At 45.9% G+C, this 20702-nt stretch overlaps 1 protein-coding gene across 1 annotated transcript in view; it reads right to left on the bottom strand.

Moving 5' to 3' along the window:
- NAV2 (neuron navigator 2) overlaps positions 1-20702 on the bottom strand; it is a 773977-nt gene that overhangs the window by 645641 nt on the left and 107634 nt on the right. The gene's annotated exons all lie outside the window — the stretch shown is intronic.

The following is a 20702-nucleotide window of genomic DNA, read 5'->3' as shown; positions in this document are numbered from 1 at the left end:
ACAGAATTTAAGCTGATCCCATAAGAGCAATGAACTGAGATCCCAGTTGTTCCACATCCTTACTAACTTTGGGAGTTATCAGATTTTTTTATTTTAATCATTCTAATGGGTATGAAATGGTATTTCATTGTGACTTTAAATTGCATGTTCCTTATGACTAATGACGTGGAACTACTTTTTATGGGTTTATTAGCCATTCCTAGGTCTTCTTTTGTGAAGTTCTCGTTCAGATCTTTTCTCCATTTTGTACTGAGCTGTCTTTTTATTGTTAGTTCATAGGAAATGTTTACATATTCTGAATGGGAGTCCTTTATCAGGCAGACCCATTGTGAATATTTTCTCCCACTCTGTGGTTCACTATTCTTGCAAAAGCATGTTTTTTTACAAACTTGAAACAAACTCATTCACACCCATTAGGTCTTTGGCTCCGATGGTGGGAAAACCCGTGGTGAGTGTCAAAGCCCAGAGAAGGCTGCCATGCCAGATGCCTGGTTACACCAAGGTTGGCAGTTGTTGGTTTTCATCTGGTGGTCCTCAGTCTGTCCAGAGATGCTCATACGTACTGGGCACCTGGAGAGTGTCACGGGACACCTGGTCCTGTCGAGGACAGGATGCACATTGGCAGCAGCACTTTTGTAGGAAAGGAAGGAGTGGAGACATCCCTGCGGCGTGTGTCCATACAAATCATACCCATAACATTAAACATCCAACAACCAGCACCCAACTAAACCACAAATGACAGCAACACAACCCTAAACTAGGTATGTCCATAGATAGTGTGTCAACTCACATTCGTCTTTGTCTCTCACACTGTCCAAGTCAACATCCACACAAGGTGATGAGGGATGTTCAATGTCATGGCTAATGCAGGCAAAGCCAAAAAAGAAAGAGTTTTATAACTTAGTTTTTTCTCTTTACCTATAAAATGCCTATTTAAGATAGAAAATCTAGGAAGTACAGATAAGCAAAGAAAAGAAGAAACTCACAAACTCCACTCCTCAGAAATAAACATTTTAATATTTCAGGGTATATCCTTTTAGTCTTTTTCTTCTGTATATATATATATATATATATGCTTCATTTTTATTTTTAAAAATGGGTGTATGGCACTGATAAGGGATGTTGAGGATAGGGGAGTATATATATGTGGGTGGGGAGGGCTATGTGCAAACTCTCTGTATTTTCTGTTCAATTCTGTTATGAACCTGAAACTGCTCTAAAAGAATAAAATCTATTAATAAAAAAATGAGTGCATGGAATACATACTGGTTTGTAATCTGCTTTCTCCACTTTTTTACTGTGAATATTTTTTTCATGTCATTGCATGGCTCTCTATTATATATGTTTAATGGCTGGATGGTTTTCAGTTGAATAGATGCACCATGGTTTATTTAACTAATTTCCTATTGCTGAAAATTTAGCTTGTTTATAATTTTTCACTTAAATGCAATACTAGGGTAAACATTTTAATAGCTAAACCTTTGAGCATCCAAGATTATTTTCTTAGAATAAATTTCTGGAAGTGGAATTGCTGGGTCAACAGTCATGCAAACATTTTAGGTTTTGACACATAGTGGACAACTGCTCTCTCACTAAAAGGAAAAAACTTCCACATTTATTGAGCAAGTTTGCAGCAGGTGCTGTGCTTGGGGCTTTAGCTGCATTACCTCTAATTCCTGGCAAGAACCCAGCAAGAGTGGCATTGCCTTGAATGCACAGAGGAGGCCTCTGCAGCTCAGTGAGGATGGAGGCTACTTCAAAGCTATTAAGTGGTAAGGCAGGGCCAGAACTCAGTTGGGTCTGTCTCTAGTGCCTGTGCTGTTTCCAAACTTCACCCTCTCGGGCTCTGTTTACGGTGGCAGAGAAGTAGACTCAGGCACTTCGTAAGGGCTCTTTTAAAAGGCTCTATATTATTAAGGGTGGAGGGAGCTCATAACTATAATAATAACAATATTTGAGTGACTTAACCCAATGGTTAAGCAAAATGGTCTCTTGCTTACATCACAGTTCAGTATAGGGGTGAGGGGTGGGGCGGGGGCTTTGCTCCATGCAGTCATTCAGGTACCCAGGCTGTGACCCTTCTTTACGTCCTCTGGGTTCAGGATGGGAGGATTATCTGGGGGGGTGGTACAAGCCTGGAAGTGGCATACATCCCTTCTGCTCATACTCCGGTGGCTAGAATTCACTGATGTGTCCATACTTCACTGCAAAGGAAGCAGGGCCATGTAGTGAGGCTGTGAGCCCAGGAAGAAGAGAGCACAGGTCCCAGTGAACTCCAGTAGGATCTGTCACTGGGTTGAACAACTGGACTTCCCTACTAACCCTCAGTCAACGAGAAAAATCCAAGAATCCCTCACTCAGCCTAATACAGAAGTTCAGTGCAGGTATCTTACAGTCAGACATCCTGGATTCGATCCCAGTTCTGCCCTCACAAGCTGTGCACCTTTGGGAGTAACAAGAGTAACAGCAGCTAACAGACTGAGTGTTCTCTGTATATGAGGTAGTATTGTAAACAGGTAAGCACTTAAACTTTGGAGTCAGACAACCTAGGTTCAAGTTTGGCTTTGGCACTTGCTAGCTGTGTGACCTTGGGCACATTCCTTAACGTTGCTGTGTGTCAGTTTCCTCACCTAAAAAATGAGGCTAATAATGGAACCTATATCAGAGTGGTTATAAACATTAAATGTGTTGTACCTATTAAAGCACTTAGAACAATGCCAGGCAAAGAACAAATCTAACCTAAAGTCTAGCTATACTGTTGTCGGGATGGTGTGCCAGGCATTGTGCTCAGGGCTTTGAAGTTACTGGACTCCTTTGAGCCAGAGTTTCCTCCTCTGTAAAGCTGAGAGATAATCACATGCCACACAGCTGTTGTTTGCATTGAAGCAAAGTTAGTTATGGAAAGCGCAGCCCAGCATCTGGCCGGAGTGAGATGCTCATGAACAGCAGGCACTGCTAGTCTCCCCTGTGGGTTCTAATTCATCAAGGTCAGCACAATTGCCGCCCCCTGTGCTGCTGTCAAAGGTCACAGGCAACAATTCCAGGCCCTCATTCAGTATGGGCCAAGAGGGAAAGAATTCTATAACCAAAGCCGTCTCCCGCACTCAGCTCCCGTCCCATTGTACACGGGAACACGGTGTCGCGAGCGCATTATTCCACTCCTGAGGATGCCATGCCCTTCCCCCTCAGGCTCTATTCAGCTTAGAGTAAAAAGGCACTGCCTTTCCCAGCTGCCTTTGTGAAATATTCATCCTGCAGACAGAGATTCCAGTGCACAAGGCGGCCCCCTTGGAAGGCCAGGGGACTCCTCTTGCCGGCAGCGCACCTACCAAGGCGCCAGGTAGTGATAGGCCCACTGAGCAGACTGTGGACTAGTCCTGGACACCACCCAGTAGGCTGGCATAGGATACTCTGCCCATACCAGCCTCAAATCCATCAGTCCTGCCTGGTGCCTTCCCAGCACCTCTCTTGTCTCAGAAGCCCAGGAAGGGTCTCCCTAAAAGAAATCTCCTAAGTTCTGCGCCCTGGTCACATTTCTGGATCTCCCACCTCTCTCTCCTTGGTCCACCCTTTTTTGGGTAGGCAGCTTAGTCAAGAATATCTCTTTGGAGATCAGATTTGTGAGGGGAGGACTGGAGAAAAGTGGTCAAAAGTTACAAATTTCCAATTAAAAGATTAATACTAGGGATGTAACGTACAACACGATGACTGTATTAACACTGCTGTATGTTACATACAAAAGGCGTCAGAGAGTAAATCCCAAGAGTTCTCATCATAAGAAAAACAAATTTTTCTCCTTTTTTGCTCTTTCTTTTTATTGTATCTGTATGAGATGGCGGATGCTTACTAAATTTATTGATTATCTGATTACGTCTATAAGGCAAATCATTAAACTGTACACCTTAAACTTACACAATGATATATGTCAATAATATGAGGGGGAAAAAAGAAAAAAGAAAACTTCCATCCCTCTTCACATTAAAACTTAAAAAAATAAAAAGGATATCTCTTTAGCACTGACGAGCCAAATGACAATGACCCTGCATTTGCCCTGATGTTCTGCTTGGTTCACTTCTCCCCAGGACACCTTCTTGCTTGTCCTTCTCCCATCCCAGCTCCCAGGACACCAACTTGCTCTTCAGAGTCCCACCTGCCACCACCCTCATCTCATATCCCCTCCTCACTTCCCTCCTCACTTCCAGCCCCCTTTTCTCTGGGCCGAAAATTTGGTGACACTGAGCTTGGCATCTGCATCTCCAGAAAGGGTCAGGGCCTCCCCATCTTCTTTCATAAACTGCTCTGCATGTTTGCCAACAGAACACAGGCACACAAATTTTGAAAGTTCACCAGCACCAGGGCTATATCTTATCATCTATCTTTAATTCACACAATCACTTAAGTATTTAAATACTTAAATAAATCTGTAAATAAAGTATTTCCTAAATGTCTCTGCCTATTCACTATACTAGGTGCTGGAAATATACAGTCTAGTACGGTGAATTCCTGCCTTCACAAATCTCCTCGTCCAGTGTGGGAGCTGGACAAGGAAACAGATAATAAAGAGACAGAGTGATGACTGTGACAGGGGACTAAGCACAGAGTAAAGAAACTCTCCCAACTTGGGGGATCAACAAAGGCTTCCCAGATGAGGTGATGCCTTACTGAGCCTTAAAGTAGGAGGAGAACCAGCTGGGCAAAGACAGGGGAGATAGAGGAGCCTTCCAAGCAACAAAGAGGGTAGGGATGGAGTCAAAGAGGCAAGGAACAGTAGAGAAAATGGAGTGTAATCTATAAAAATATTGAACCACTATGTTGTAAACCTGAAACCAATATAACATTTCTTGTAAATCAACTACACATCAACTTAAAGAAAAGAAATAGCAGGCAATCATTACAACCCATTTAGAACCACTAGAGTTTATTGCTCAAGATAAGGGTAAGAGTTGGGTCTACAGAGGGGGGCAGGCTGAGGTCATGGTTAGAGGGTGGTCAACTCAGCCCAGGTGGTCCTGACTTTTCCCTTTTAGCGCTGAAAGTCCCACATCCCAGGAATTCCAAAGCCATGCACTTGGTCACCGTAGTCAAGGAACCCTTTGTTGAGCTAAGGAACTTGGACATTTTGCAAAGCTGACAAGGAGTCTATGGAGGATGATCAGCATGAAAGTGACATAATTGGATCTGTATCTATAATTTGTTCAGAAAACCCACTCTGGTCAGTGCATGAATCCTCCTCCACAAGCATCTCCATGGCACATCAGCCATTGATAATGCTCAGAGTACACTGACCACCAGGGCTTTGCCATGAAATTGAAGGCTCTTCCACTTCCTATTGGCCCATGGTCACAGAGGAGGTCATGGCGGATCCCGGGAGACAGGAGCTCCTTCCTGCTACTCCCACACACTTCACAGTAACCTACTCAAAAGCACTTCACTTCCTGAGCGGCCCGTTAGATCCCAGAATATGGTAATTCCAGAGATAGTTCAAGCATGCCATGATTTTCCCAGACCAGGACAATTTCTTGCTAGTGCTGTCCAGACTTTCAGAGCCACAGGGATGATATATCTAAATGCGAGGGAATAGCAGTAGCTTAAGGAAATCCAATATGGAAAGAATCCCTTTGTAACAAGCTTGACGGGTATCAACATTGCTGTGTCACGTTCAAATCTCATTAAGGCCGACTAGGTGGTTGGCAGAGCAGAGAGAAGATGTACTCTATTATTTATTAGTTTTGTTTGTTTGCATAAAAAGATTGCACTAACATGGTTAATTGCAAGTAATACGACGTGCAGGGAGTGAGAAGGATGAGACAAAAGGGATGTTTTGTGGAAGAGCCATTATGGCAGTATTTATCCCATCTGCAACTATACATAGTACAAGATATTAATTACATAACTTTATTTTATATATATATATATATATATATATATATATATATATATATATATATATCTGTAATTATAGGCACTATAGCTATCCAAGATATTAAATCTGTTTTTCAAAATGGTCTGTTGGTGATGTAGAAGAGCTTGTTAAATTCTTGGTGATGGTGGAAGTAGGAAGCACTTCCTGGGAAAGCACCTTGGGCAGGTGGGTGGAGTGCCGCCGTGACCGGGTTCTGCATGCAGACAGCAAAGCAGTAGGAAAGAGGGTGTGGGGGTCTCGGAGGAGTACCAGGCAAAGCAGGCAGTCTGAAGTGAGACAGGGAAAAAAACTCTCTACTAAGCACACATGGGTCAGCTCCCCAGAGACATGGTAGTATGCTGGGGAGAGAGGAGTCAGGACAATGGAGGTGGCCACACCCAGCAGGTGTCGGAGGCCTAAGATGGTCACCATTCCCTTGTCCTCCATCTCTGCCCTTTTCTCTACAGCAGCCAACTGGGAGTCTGCTTCAGAACCTCACAGGGAAGCAAAGACAGGATGGATATTTTCTAGTGAATTAAGTGTGAAGTATGGGCATGAATTTCTTCCAACTGTTACCTGGAGTTTTCCCTGCTGCTGTCATGGCTTCATAGCATCCCACACTCCTCTTCCTCCCAGGTAACAAGCTTGTTGCTCTCATTCTATAAACAGGTCTCTTTCTGACCCCCATGGCTCCTCCATCCAGTCATAGAACTTGAGTGTCTTTTCTCCCTGCTCCTGCTCCACCTAGCAGGTCTGACTGTGAACCAGACGGGAAGTTCCTGGACCTTCTTATCAAGAGTTACATAGGTATCTCAAGCAGACCTCGCTTGCCCACCAGTAGTCCTCCAAACAGCCCTGACTCTTCCTCCTTCCGGACTCAGCTGGGGCAGCAGCATTTCCAGAAAACATCTCTACCCCTGACACCTGCAACACACTGAGGAAAGGATTCAGGAAAAGCTGAGAAATTTGCCTGAGATCACACAGCTAACAAGGGCTGAAGCCAGGGCTGGAACTCAGGCTCCAAGGGCCTCCACAGACACATGTGCCTGACACTGAGCCTCGGGTTGGGGAAGCAGAAAAATACAACAGCCCTGCCCTCAGGGAGTTCAGAGGCTGGTCAGGATGCTGGTACTCAGAAGGCAAGAACCCCCTCAGCAGCGTGTGGGACGTGTGTGTTGAGCCTCCCTTCTTTCAGAGCAGAAAACCTGTACTGGGCTGGACACCTGGAGGCTTTGGCAGAGACGAATCCAGCTTTTACAAAAGGGAGCATCTCCTCCGTGAGTGACTCCCACGCCCCACCCTCACCCAGCTCTCCATCTGCCATTTCCAAAGCCAATCGGAGAGAGAGGATTTTATCATGACCAGCCCTATCATAGCAAATAGCGAGGCGGTGCTCTTTATTAAAGGTGCACACTGATTCCGCGAGTGGCGTCTATCAGCGATTCAGTGCGTGCACGCGGCGCCACCACACTGCGCCTGCCAGGGAACTGATAAGGTGCCTCTCATGGGGTTTTGACAGGCAGCAGCACGGGAGGATGCATCAGGGCCCCTACCGAGCCAGAGGCACGTTGCCAAGGAATAAACTCAGGGGGGATAAACAAAGAGACAGAAACAATATCCCAAAGCAATGATGATCAGACATGAAAATGAAGCAGGCACCCCCACAAAAGTCCGGCCTCCATTTTCAGATGGCCTGAAAGAGTCCCTTACCACTTGGAAGTTGAAAGATAAATGACCCTTGCAGAAGGGCCAAGGCTGTGACAGCCCACGCAGAGGGGGAGAAACGTGTTTGCCAAACGCATCACTTCACTGCACATGGAGCCTGTCTCATGCACATGCTCTACGAAACCCTTTTTCACTCTCCTGGGAGATGAGCTGTTTGTTCAGGGCCCAGACAGCTCCGCCTTGTCAAATGCTGTCTCCTCTGATCTCCCACCTGCCTCCGCCAAGCCTCACCGTCTTAATGTATTCAAAAGGCTGTTACCCAAATGAACCTTCAAGTACTTCGTATCACTCCTCTCCTTAAGCTGCTACACCCTGACTCCCGTCTCCTTTAATGTACACCAGTGAAAATGTCTCTTCTGTTTCCTTAAAGGACTGAAATGAAATTGAAATCCTGAGAGTCTTGGGGGAATGGCAGAACTGTTGCCCTGGGAAGCAAGAGACCTGGCTGGTCCTTCCCCGTAAGTCTTTGTCTCCCAGGGCCTTGAGAGTATTGTCTGTACAATGGGCATGAAAGCACTTTATTTGGAATACCCAAGTCATTTTTGGAAGACCTATGATCAAATCAAGTCCACAATCCTCCACCATTATTTGACATATATATCATGCCTGGCACAGTGCTATGTTCTGGGAACGTGGAGATAAAAGGTCACAGTCCCTCCCCTCAAGGAATGCATGGCGAGTAGAGTCAGACATGCAAACTTCCAGAGCCAAGGAGCAGGACAGATAGAGCCCAGGGCTCTGTGGTTGCTGAAAAGGGCCCCTACATCTGCCTGGGAACAGGAAGAACAGACAAGGGAGGAGTTAGAGGTTAACAGACGGACAAGATGGGCAAAGGCTTTCCAGGCAGAAGGCAGAGCTAGTGCAAAGGCACGTGGCTATGAGGGGCATGGGAAACACCCTTCCAAGCTCCCTGACAACAATCCTATATGCCCTGTTCTTGGGATAGCTTGCTTGGAACAGTGCAATCAGCACTTTTAAGCTTTCAACCCCTTTGTATCACTGATGAGAAAGCAAGGCCTGGGGAAAAAAAAAGTTTGCCCAGGGCCAGAACAAGACTTCTGATTCTTGCCTAGGGCACTGTCCCCATCCCAGGTGTTCACAGCCTTCTCTGGGCCACCTTATCACTCCGAGTCCCCTCACTGGGAATGTTCTTCCTTCTTGAACTAGACTCACTCCACTACTTTCTTGACAACTGTGCCCAGCTAAGAGTGATATAAGGGGTGAACAGAATAGTGGTGCATCAGAAGCTGATACCACCCCTGGAAATTACTGCTTGTTAATCCACATCACTTCCTCCAGGAAGCTCTCCCTGACCACTGCCCCAGACCAGGCAATCTTCCTTTGTTTTTCCAGAGCTTCAGTGCTAATGCTCAAGCACTTGTCACACTTGACTATAATTATACATTTACATACTGTCTTCCCTACCAAACTGGGAGTTCCAGACAGTATCTGGTATATAACAGGTTCTCAATGAGTAGTTTTGGATGGATAGACAGATAGATGAATGGATGGGTGGATGGGTGGGAGGGTGGACGGATGGATGGATGGATGGGTAGGTAGGTAGGTAGGTAGGTAGATAGGTAGATAGATAGACAGATAGATAGACAGACAGACAGACAGATTGACTGACTGATTGATTGATAGATAATTGACTAAATGAACAAATCTATTTCTTTGAAGGACAGTGTGAGATTGTAGAAGGAACTTGAAACAGAAATGGAAAGACTTGGGTTCGAGTCCAGCTCCATCACTCATTAGTGATACGACATTGGACAAGTCTCCCATTCGCTTAGAGCCTCGGTTTTCCTCTCTGTAGTAACTACCTCAAGGTAGTTTTTAACGAGATTTAAATGTGGCCATCGATGTGAAGGTGCTTTGTAAAGTACCAAGTGTTGTGTGCATGCTACTGCTACTTACAATCAGGGTGCTTTGACAGCAAGTAAAAGAAAATCCATTTTAACTTAGCTTAAATAACAAGGGAATGCACTGGCCCACACAACCAGAAATGCACAAATAAGAAATTTTTAAACAGGAAATAACTACAGAAGTAGAGATCATGATTTTTCTAAACACAAGATTTTTCTTAAAACAATTTCCATCAACTTGCCTTTTCCCCATGACATGTCTTTACACCAGCACGCTCTTAGCTGTCACATCCTATCTAAAGAAGAATTGATGAAGGCTACCTGTAAGAAAAAGTCCACGCCATCTTGTCTCTCATTTAAGCAACAGGTTAACCTATAGACATTTGATCCTTTTGCCTCATTTCTCCTGAAATCCTCTTCAGCCTTCCTACCAAGATATTTATAGTGATATTTGTGTTTTTAATAAAAATGAATCTTGTGAGGAAAGGCTAATATAATGCTCATAAACACACACAGTTCCACCATCACCACCAGAAGATATAACATAAAGATCTGTGGGACTGCCAAGGGATGACGGCATGGGATCCTTTTGTTGATACCTTCTGAGAGGGGGAGGTTAGTGTTTCATTAGGTAGAATAACAGGACCTGAGCACCCGCACAAGTGAAAGCACAGGCTTGGGTGTAATTCTGTAGATAAATTCAGGTCCATATAAGCCACAATGTTCAGTAGTTCGGGCACAGGCTGCAAACTCCACCCCCAAACAGCACTGGCTGATGGATATGTCTAATATCTAATTTAATAGGAAAGAGAGGCTGGGAGAACAGTAAATTAAGACTGATGTAGAGTGAGAGCTGAGCTTGGCGAGGAGGGGGTAGATAGTGAAATTCAAGCACCAGGAAACAAACAACCCCAGAAGAATTTTGCACAAATAAGAAATTTTTAAACAGGAAATAACTACAGAAGCAGAGATCAGAAGGAAGGGAGCACCCGTGCCTTGCCCTGCTTTCTCCACGAGCGGTCTCTCACTGCCTGGTCTGTGCCTGGCTGTCCCCTGGGATAGATCGAGCCGCATCTGATTTCGAGTGACTGCAGTAGGGACACCGTGCTCCTGCGGGGATGTCCTGCTATCACCTCACAGAAGAGCCCACCCGGATTGTGGAACCATGACTCCTCGAGTATGAGGGGACCATGGAGAGAACAACTGGCTGCCACAAACTGAGAAGCTGGACAAACAAGTCTTTACTGAGCGGCAATAGCGGCCAACACTGGGCTACAATTTGGAAGGAACCTAAAAGTATAAGTGTCATTGTCCAGAAGGAGATTTCAACGTGGTTAGAAAGGAGGACATCAGGGTCCAAGTTCTGACCCGGAGGCTGGGCAAGCCAGGCAGCATCCGACCGGAAGGGACAGATACACAGTCCTGTCTTTGTGTGCCGGAGGGACCACCAATCAAGGGGGGAGGGGCCTGGTTCTGATGCAGAGACAAGGACAGGCATCCAATCCAAAGAGGAGAAAAAGCCTTGAAGGGAAATTGGATGACATGACAGGCCCCAAACTGCCAGGTGCGCCAAACAGGGGACAAGGTGGGGAACAGTTATGTACCCTGAACGTCCGGATTCTGAATTGTGCTGGATTCCTGACATTTCCAGAGTGAAGGAAATCAGAAGGACAAAGGATTTTTTTTAAGGAGTTGATTCAGCTCAACATTTTACGAAAAAATCTCCTTGGACGCACCAGGTATTTTGATTCCCAGATAAACAGTCATCTGCTGTTGCTGACAAAGAGTTATGGGTGCCAAATTACTGCAACATAATCAACAATAACATGTTTGAAGTCAGAAAAGCATGTTTTTGAGGGGAAAAAAGCAGCCGAGTCATACATGTGGTAAATTATGTTCATAATACATCATCGTAATTGTTGAGAAATGCACATATTGAATTTTGTTGTCTGGACATCTAAGAAAGCTTGATCTCTGTTATAAGTTTTATAAATTGCTATCAGAATGAATGTATTATTTTCATGTAAGTGATCTTGATTAAAACTAGGACACCTTTTCTGAGGGGGAAAAAGCCTGTGTTAGGGGCCTATGACATCTTTCAGCCTCCATTTCCTCACCTTTAAAATTGGAGAAATAAGTCCTACCTCTCAAAGTATCCTTTCATTTAACATCTGTCAACCACTCACTGGGCTCCGGCCACTGGCAGCCACGTTCTAGGTGCTGGTGCTGCAGCAGTGAGCAGCAGTGTTTGCCTTCGTGGATTTTACATCTCGGGGGGAGGGGCAAACAAAAAACAAATACAAATAAGCATGACATTTCAGGTAGGATAAGTACTATGACCAAAAACAACAGGAAAAGGGCACAGAAAGTGGGAGGTAGGGGTCCTGTCGGAGAGGCAGGTTTAGATGACATGGTCAGAGGAGGTGCCCTATGTGAAGAGTGAGGTCGTCAAGTGAGTACTGGGGGAACCAATTTCCAGGCAAAAGGAACAAGAGGTGCAAAGACTGAGTTGGGAATATGTTGACAGGTTCTGGGAATGACATGAAGGTCACTGAGGCTAAAAGGGAGATTGGAAGGAGGGGGTCAGAGAGGCAGGCAGAGGCCAGACTTCCTGGGGGACTTGGAAGCAGGATGTATGAGTCTGCAACCCAGGTGCACAGCTCAGTCTGGAGACGTGAACATGGGCGGTATTGGCACAGAGAGGGAAGGTAAACCAAAGGGCTGGACAAGACCAACTCCAAAGTCCTAGAGGAGGGAAAAAGGATGAAGGACTGAGCCCAGGGCACTCAACATTCAGAGGAAGAGCCAGCAAAGAAGATTAAAAAGGCAAAACCATTCACATGAGGGAGAAAGCGAGAGCGTGTGAGCCCCCAAGGAGAGAATGATCTGTTTCTGTGGGAATGATATGGGGTCATGTGTGTCAAAGTCTTAGCATAGAGTCCATCGACGAGTTGGCTCTCAAAAATCTTATCTGCCCCCTCTTGCTTTCAGAGAGAATTAAGTACTGCAGAGTTTAAAATGAGGAAATCAGGGTAGACTGGAGAAAAAAACAAAATTCCCCATTCCAATAAAAAAAAACACACACACACAAGACTGGCTAAGGTTTCCTAGAAACCCCAACAGCCCAAATGGCCAAATGCTATGAAATGATTAGAATGCACAGCTGATGGGGCCAGGAGGTCCTGAAATCTGGTTTCCCCACCATTTCTCAGCATTACTTATAACCAAAACCCCTCAAGCTGATCTTCTCCACCATCTCATGGACGTGGGGCTGGATTTTGAAACAGGGTTCAGCCTGCTCCTGTTTGGGACTGATATTTTCTATATGCTTCAAGCACAATGGAATGAGGACTCAGTGTTGGAGGCCCCACCACCCGCTCCCCTCTGCAGGCATCCCCACACATCTGGATGGAGCCCTTGGGAGCTCTGTTGTCCCCCCGAGCCAGCTAGAAAAGAGGCCTTGCTGACAGCATTTAATACCCAGGCCACGCTCCATCCGAATCAAATATAAACCCAGCTGTCATCTAACTCACAACAAACGTGGACCCTCCAGTGGCGATCTGAAGGGAGGAAGCAACAGAGAAAGCTTCCAGACCTCAAAGGATAAAGGGACTTAATGGCAAGAACCAACAATCCCCAGGTTAGCACCTTTCAGCTAGTGAAGTACATGCACGTTTACTTTCTCATAAGATCCTGTGGCATAAACGAGGATGCTACCCCCCCTTTTACCAATAAGGAAACTGAGGCAGGCACAGGGAGAAGCGACTTGCCAGAGAGCGCACGATGCATTTAGCAGCAGAGCATTATCTCCGGTTTCTCAAGTCTTGCCTACAGGGTTACTATGGGGATTTAATGAGATATGGAAATGGGTGTGTACAGAATTCTGGGATGCCAGGCCTTCTTCACAAAGTAGAATTAGGACACTTGACTTTTGGAGCTTCTGCTTAAATCCTATTAATCCCTGGATAAGTTACTCTTACCCTCCCCCGCCCCCCAGGTGGTACCTCACCTAATGGTACCAAACTTCTTCTTGGATTGTGTTTAAAAATTAAATAAGAGGAGTAAAGCTTCCAGTACAATCTCTGGTACACAGCAAGTGCTCAATAAATATTAGCTACTTTTAGTAGCAATAACAATATTTTCCACTAACTCTTTGGGTGGCCTTGGGCAAGTTGCTTCCCTTTTGAGTTGTGGGTGTCATCCCCTGTAAAATGAGGAGAAGTTAAACTGGACTCAGTCAGAAGGTGGAAGAACATGGTGATTCATAAGGCAAACTGGCATCAGATGATGAGGATTTGAGTGCTGACTTCTCCAAAAGTTACTTTTCCTCTCAAAACTACACTGCCCCCCCTCAGTAAAACAGAGATAATGAATGAGACCTGCCTGCCAGAATTTTTCTGAGGAGTAAATGAAATGCATGTAGAGTTTTTAGTATGGAATAACACAGAAGAGCACATAATAAATGCTCAATAAAACTTAGTCAACGCAGTGGCTTCCATTTTTCTGCAGTTCTTTTCCAAAGATGGTAAGGATTACAGAGGAAATTTTCCTAACTGTGACCCCAGTTTTCCCATATGTAAAATGGGGGCTTGGAATAGATGGTCTTAAGGAACCTCCACCTCTGATGTTCTGTGAGGCTACAGGCGTCTCAACAAAATGCCTCTTCCCAGAGAGTCATGGGATCCTCCCAAAACTCAGAGTTGAGAGCCCAGTTACCTGCTGTTACACAGCATGGAAACCACATCTCCCAGCACATGGCCTCTTAACATCAACTGTCAGTAAACCTGGCCTTTAATTAAAGCAGCTGCAAACGATGTATCTCTGCATGGGGGGCGGGGTGCCATGTCTTCCTCAGTGGTTGCCCAACTCCATCCTCTGACTGAGCACACTCCACACTCCCAGGACATTTCAGGACACAAAGAAAGTTGCAGAAAGAGAGGACAGGTCTCCTCCCTCCCTCACTCCTAAATAAATATGCTACTCCATGTTGTAATAACTCTCCTCTCAATCCCAAATATTGAGCAAAAACATTTGAGGAGTGGGCAAACACCTGCCACAAAGCTGTGTCATCTGAGGCCTTTGGCTGCTCAGAGTCCCCCGATATCAGATGACACACTCTCTCCTGCACAAGAGCTGCATCTGGGTAATTAGAATCAGACGCTGGTACAGAGTTGGAGAAAAACTTGCTGAGTAAAATGTTACAATGCAGTTTCTTCTCCCCCTCCTCCAACCCCCATCTCTGAACACCAGCTCAAGGAGCAGGCTTATCCAATAAGAAGGTTTAACCATCTCCTCATTAGCCATTCTTCCACCCATTCAGGCCAAATTGGTATTTGATGCAACAGGGAAATGTGTCGAGTACATTATTAATCAGGCTCAGCAAAAGAAAGGTCATGGGGGTGACTGGCACAATTACAGGATGTGGGCAACAAGCCAATGAGAGAGCGTGCCGGGGAGGAGAGGAAATCGATGGCTATGAAATTATGGAGGCTTATGAATAGTTGGAGGCAAGTGAAAGGCTGACATTCTGCCCACACCAGACACGTGCAAGGCTTCCATCTTCAGCTGTCTTCAACTGTTCATTATTAGCAAGAAAATGTCTTGGTCCCGAGGCAGCCACAACAGAGAAGTGAACCCTGCAACCAGGTCTTAGTAAAAAGAATCACTCAATGCAGAAGATTCGATTGGAAATTTATCAGATGAGTTAGAGCTCCAGCCCAGAAAAGAGACGTCAAGGTGCCCGCCAAAGGAAACCAGGCTTGTTATCTTTCGATTTCCTGATGCAGCTGCTCAATATTCTCCACGGCCTCAGAAGGACGTGGGTTTCCAAGAGACTTTTCCAGATAAAGTGTGCTGGGGTACAGAAGTGGCCCCCAAACTGCCTTAACTGGGCATTGATTCTTTAGAATCAATGTGCATTTAATTCTAAAATAAAATGGTAGTAAACCATTCAGAAGGTCTCCCTAGGGCACACAGCTCAAAGAAAAATCTCTAAGGAAGTTGCAAAAGTTTGCAAAGGTTGACGCACCAGAAATAAAGCACACAGCATTAAAACCCTCAATCCCTGTAAACAGGCGTGGCTAAAGATTTCTTTTTGAAGGAATCCCATTAAGCTATAACTACAGAGAGGACTATCTATCTAGTTTATCAAACACACAGTAGACCAGGCAGAAAAGTTGTGGTCATTTTAGGAAGGTTTTTAGATTATTTATCTGAATCACCACTGAAAGCTTTCATTAAATTGCACCCTAGGAATTGATTTGCAATGGGTCGTTCCAATGAGCTACGAAAACTTGCTGTAGAAAATCAGTCATCCTAGACTCCCCAAAGAGTACAGACATGACATCCGGGCATCTGTTAAGTTTGCTCAAAAACATATGCGAGCCTTTTTTTAAAGAACCATAATTACATCCTGCTGAAACCTCCAAGGACCCTGCTAACTGCCTTTGTATTACAACATCCATTTCCCACTTAGGCAGGCTGGGCTCTGCTATTGAGATGTGCGTTGCAAGCTGTTTGCTCCTCCGGCACAGTCTCTCGGCTAGAGTCTGCGCACGGTCAAGTCCTTCCATGTTCAAAGAAGCCAGACTTGGAGGAAGTAAGTGTTGTTGGGTGCTGTGTGCATGCGTCCCTATTTAAAGCACAACCAGGAATTTGGAGCTGAAAGGGGCCTTAGCATTAATCCAGGCCACGTCTCTCATTGTCAGGCGGTACCAGTGAAGACCAGAGAGGGAAGTGGCTCGTTCAATGTCACATAGCTCAAATCTGAAACAGTAGATGAGATAGTGATAAAAAGCATAGGCTTTGGGGTCAGACAAAACACCCTTAGTTATTGTGTTACTTTGAGCAAAGTACTTAACTTCCCTGAGCCTCAGGTCCTTTACTTATAAAATGGAAATGGTAATAGTGCCTGGGATGTACTCAAGGAATATCCTTTTCATTTTCACAAACATGACCTTATTTAATCCTCACAATAACCTTACAGGGAGAAGGGGCTGGGATTGCTAGCCCCACCATATAAATGGGAAAATGGAGGCTCACAGGAGTGAAATGACCTTTCCAAGACCACACACCCCCCAGGTCCAGTTTCTGACAATCCTGCTGAAGTACCCGGGAGAGCTTGCTCCCATTCAATGTCCGCCGAGTTGTCTTGACGTCACTGAAAGATGAATAGGAAGGCCAGGAAGAAGCTTGCTTCTTTGCGTCTGCATGTGAGCAAAATAAGTATGACTGCCACTCTGAGGACTTCGAATCCTGCAGGGGCCCTGGGTCTGGCTGGCTGTTCCCTGCCCTGGGGAAGGGAAGAAAGCAGCTGTATCTCTAACCCCACTACTGGATGATGATGGGGGCGTGTGGGTAAGTGGGGGAGGGGCCATATGACTTAGGGATTCTACTGCATATTTTAAAGGTGACATCAGAATACTTGTCAGTGCTCCATCAGCCTGCCCTCCTGACCCCCAAATCTGGCCTTTGGGAAAAATCTAATTGCTTGCTCCAAGTGACATTGGAGCTGTGTGAGTAATAAAGTCACTTTGTGATTATATGCCCTAATGGAAGGAGGAATGCGTTGAATGAATGCACAAGTGAATGAATGAATGCACACTAGGGTTATTGACACTCAGCTCTGGAGGGCAATAAAGTGATGTCTCCATTAATGCACCTTCTGGGAACGCTGTCAGGATGTCAGCCAAGGACAGAGCCACAAGAAAGCTGCAGGGGCTATCTGAAATAAAGACCCAAAATATCAGCTTCTCTGTACCTCACTGTGGGAGGGTTTCTAGTCCTTAGGACCCACAAAGATGGACATACAGCTCAGGCAATGGGTGGCTGTACAGAGGAGGCAGAGAAGTCTCTAATAGAAGATGGGCTGGAGGTGGGCCATCTTGTTTAACAGAGCCAGTGGAAAACTTTCTGGAAAAGCTTACCACCATGAGCATCACCCATCTCCTTCTCTCTGTTCATTTGCTCATTCATTCATTGCCTGAAGAGGTCTTGGAGACTTGCAATGTGCCAGACACAAGAGCAGAAATACAAAAATGGGTAAGACTTGGCCTACATCCTTGAAAAGCTCATTGTCAAGTTGGGGAGACAGACAGGGGGACAGCTGTCCATGATGGAGTGTGAGATGTTCACCACAGAGGTCAGCTCCTGTGGCCCTGCAAGCACAGAGGAGGGGTCACCAGAACAGCCAGGAAGTGGTAATCAGGGAAGGCTTCTCAGAGGCGGTGACTTGCTCAAAATCTTCAAAGAGGACAAACAGTTAAGCACAACTGGTGGGGCTGTTGTTCTTGGCAAAGGGAATAGCACATGCAAATCCTTAGAGGCTGTGAGAAGATCCTGAGAAGTCAGGAAATGACAAATAGTGCTGTACAACCTGGACTGAGGGCCTGGGTCTGGTTCTGCCACTCTGGGTGTGACAACTCTGGGCCTCGGTTTCCTTGTCTGCCCAAAAGTGACTCTGGATTTAAAGACCCAGGTATCAAAGGGGAAATCTACCCAGACCTCAGAAACTGGCTCTAGATAGCGCTTCATAGAGCACATGAAGTGAAGAGCTGACCCCACTCATCATTGGAAGAGTCTAGCAGCTACTAAACTGCAGCTGTAAGAGTCTAGCTAGCTGTCTGTGTTTTTGGGAGGGATGGGATGGGGGAGGGGGTAGCAAAGAGCTGCCATGTATCGAGTTCTCTCTCTGCACTCGACAGTCTCTCTGCACTCAATAGCCTCTCTGCTCTCTTTTCCAAAGGTGGGGGGAAATATCCCTGAAGAGTGCTATTGTCCTGATTTTACAGATGAGGAGCTGATAATCAGAGAGGAGAAATGATTTGCATCTGGTCCCATCGGAAGGTCTGGATCCAGGATTTCATCTGGGATCAGTTTCCAGATCCAGTTCTTCCCAGGACATCCCTCTGCCTACCATCCACCACTGATGGCTCTGGCAGGCCCATCCCAGGGACCTGAAGCCTTCCCTCCACTCAAATGCCTGGATTCTTGCCCGACTAGGGGCTCCTGGTTCCCCTCCTCTGCAAACTAGTCTTGCAGAGAAAGCTGCAAAAGGACTGAGCAGGAAGAGGAGCCCTGGCTCCCTTACAAGTGATGGAGGCCGTCACAGCCCTCCCTCCCTCCATCCTCACAGAGGTTCAGATCTAAACCGGCTCCACAGAGGGTGCATGGGGCGCAGCTGCTGCCTCTCCATGAGGCCAGCCCCAGGCTCTTAGGAGGCATCCTGACGTCATGCCCACGGGTAACCCGATCCCTGATGACTGCTCCCTCCTGCGCCTGTGGGGCCCATCACGCCGGCACAGGGGCGAGGTCACCCCCCAGGGGAAGGGGCCAGGTGGGGCTCTTTTTAGTGGCTGCTGAAATGAGAGATAATTTTGGCTAGTGACATCTCCCACAGGACTTCCCCATTCCCAGAGCTCTTCCTAATTCTTCCTCTCTGGCTGCTTCTAGAATCAGACCTGCTTTCCCTTCACACTAAAAGAGCAAGGGTGGCTCTCCCTTTGGGCTTCTGTTCTGTGCTGTACTAGTTGGCCAAGAGCAGGAGTCTTAAAAGCACAAGGTTTGGCTGGGTGTTTTTACTCTAGGAAAATAAACACTTGTGAATAAGCCCTTTATTTAATCACTGACACATGGACTCTATAAAATGGGTCTAAGGACCAGCCAAACACTAAGTTTACTTAAATGTAATTCTGATAAAGCAGACAGAAGAGAAAGCACGATATTGGAGGCCTCCTTAAATCCCCTGGGTATTTATGGAGTGCTTCTGTGACTTCAGCCCTAGGATCAACTCTGGAGCACCAAACAGGAGACCCAGCCTCCACCCTGTAGCATCTTACCCTCGAACTAGGGAATACAGCTCCTGTTAGAATCATGATCACTGTTCCTGGTCGGCATTTACTGAATAGTTACTGTCTACTGGGTACCTGCTAAATACTTGTATGATCTCATTTGATCCTCCTAAGACAACCAGGATAGAGCAGCTATTGTTTGCCCCTTTCAACAAAGAAGGGAGCTGAGGCACAGAGAGGTGAAGGGACTACCTGAAAGTCACAGACTGGGGATTGTCAACAGTTGACTCTACAATTCGTGCTCTCAACCCATGTGGGATCCAATGAAATAATGTATCAGGTAGGAAATAAAGTGAGAAAGACAGTTGGAAACAGTCATAGAAGAAAGAACAAGAGAGAAGAGACAGGGAAGGTTTCAAGTGGACAGAAACGGGAGATAAATCTTGAAGGGCGGTGAGGGCTGGCTGGTTGGAGACAAGGGGAGATTAAGGTTAAGGTGGACAGGGTCCACAAGGATTGCCAGTCCAGTCTGACACAGCCCAGGTGCATGTGACTGTCTCTACATCCTCACGTCCATATGCATGCAACTTGGGCTCTAAACACACCCAAAAAACCACCTCAGATGAGATCATCATTTGTTGTTCATCCTTTCCCAAAGAGGGAGAGATGCCCTCAAAAGGAAGCTCAGATGCCCTTAACGATAAAATTTGCCCCAGAGACCTTTCCATGGAAGGTAGGAAAAAACAAAACTCAAAATACCGTGTGGGTAAACCTAGCTTTGCATAGTGAACAAATTCATGAAAAGTAACAACCGATCACAATTTTCTGAAGTTCTCTAAGGAAAAGAACTCCATGAAGACATCTTCTGTAAAGCAAAGTACTATTTTATATGACGGGTTAAACAGGTTGTTAACTCCTGCACCTTGCAAAACAAGATGCCTGTGTGCAAATGCTGGTGTTGTTGCTGTTATGGTGGCGTCTGCCAGTTCCAGATCACTGTGCCGCCGGCAGTCTCACATTCTAATATGTGTTGACTGCCCACTGTGCTCTGGACGGCGGACGCTGTCGTGGACACAAAGAGGCCACAAGCTAATAGGAGCTGAAGACCCATTCTCACATAACCAGAATCAAAGTTGGAAGATGGACAGACAGGGCAACACTGGCTGCTTTCCGAAAACCAGCCGAGGAGGTTCAGTTGGCCCGAGGGGATGAAGTCTGGCCACACTTCTGAGAAATAAGTGGGCAGGCATCCCTCTGACAGGAATTGGGGTTCCCTTTGTGGGGAAGCAGTGATGGCAGAGTAGATAAAAGAACCAACTATGGTGTATATGATATCATGATATATTAAGAAATATATATTTAGTCTTTACCGCCAGTTCCTGACACAGAGTTTCTAAAACCCTTGGAATTTCCTGAGTGATA

The sequence above is a fragment of the Vicugna pacos genome, chromosome 10 (genome assembly GCF_048564905.1).
Source record: "Vicugna pacos chromosome 10, VicPac4, whole genome shotgun sequence".
Classification (NCBI taxonomy): Eukaryota; Metazoa; Chordata; class Mammalia; order Artiodactyla; family Camelidae; genus Vicugna; species Vicugna pacos.
This window is presented reverse-complemented; position numbering and strand designations above follow the sequence as displayed.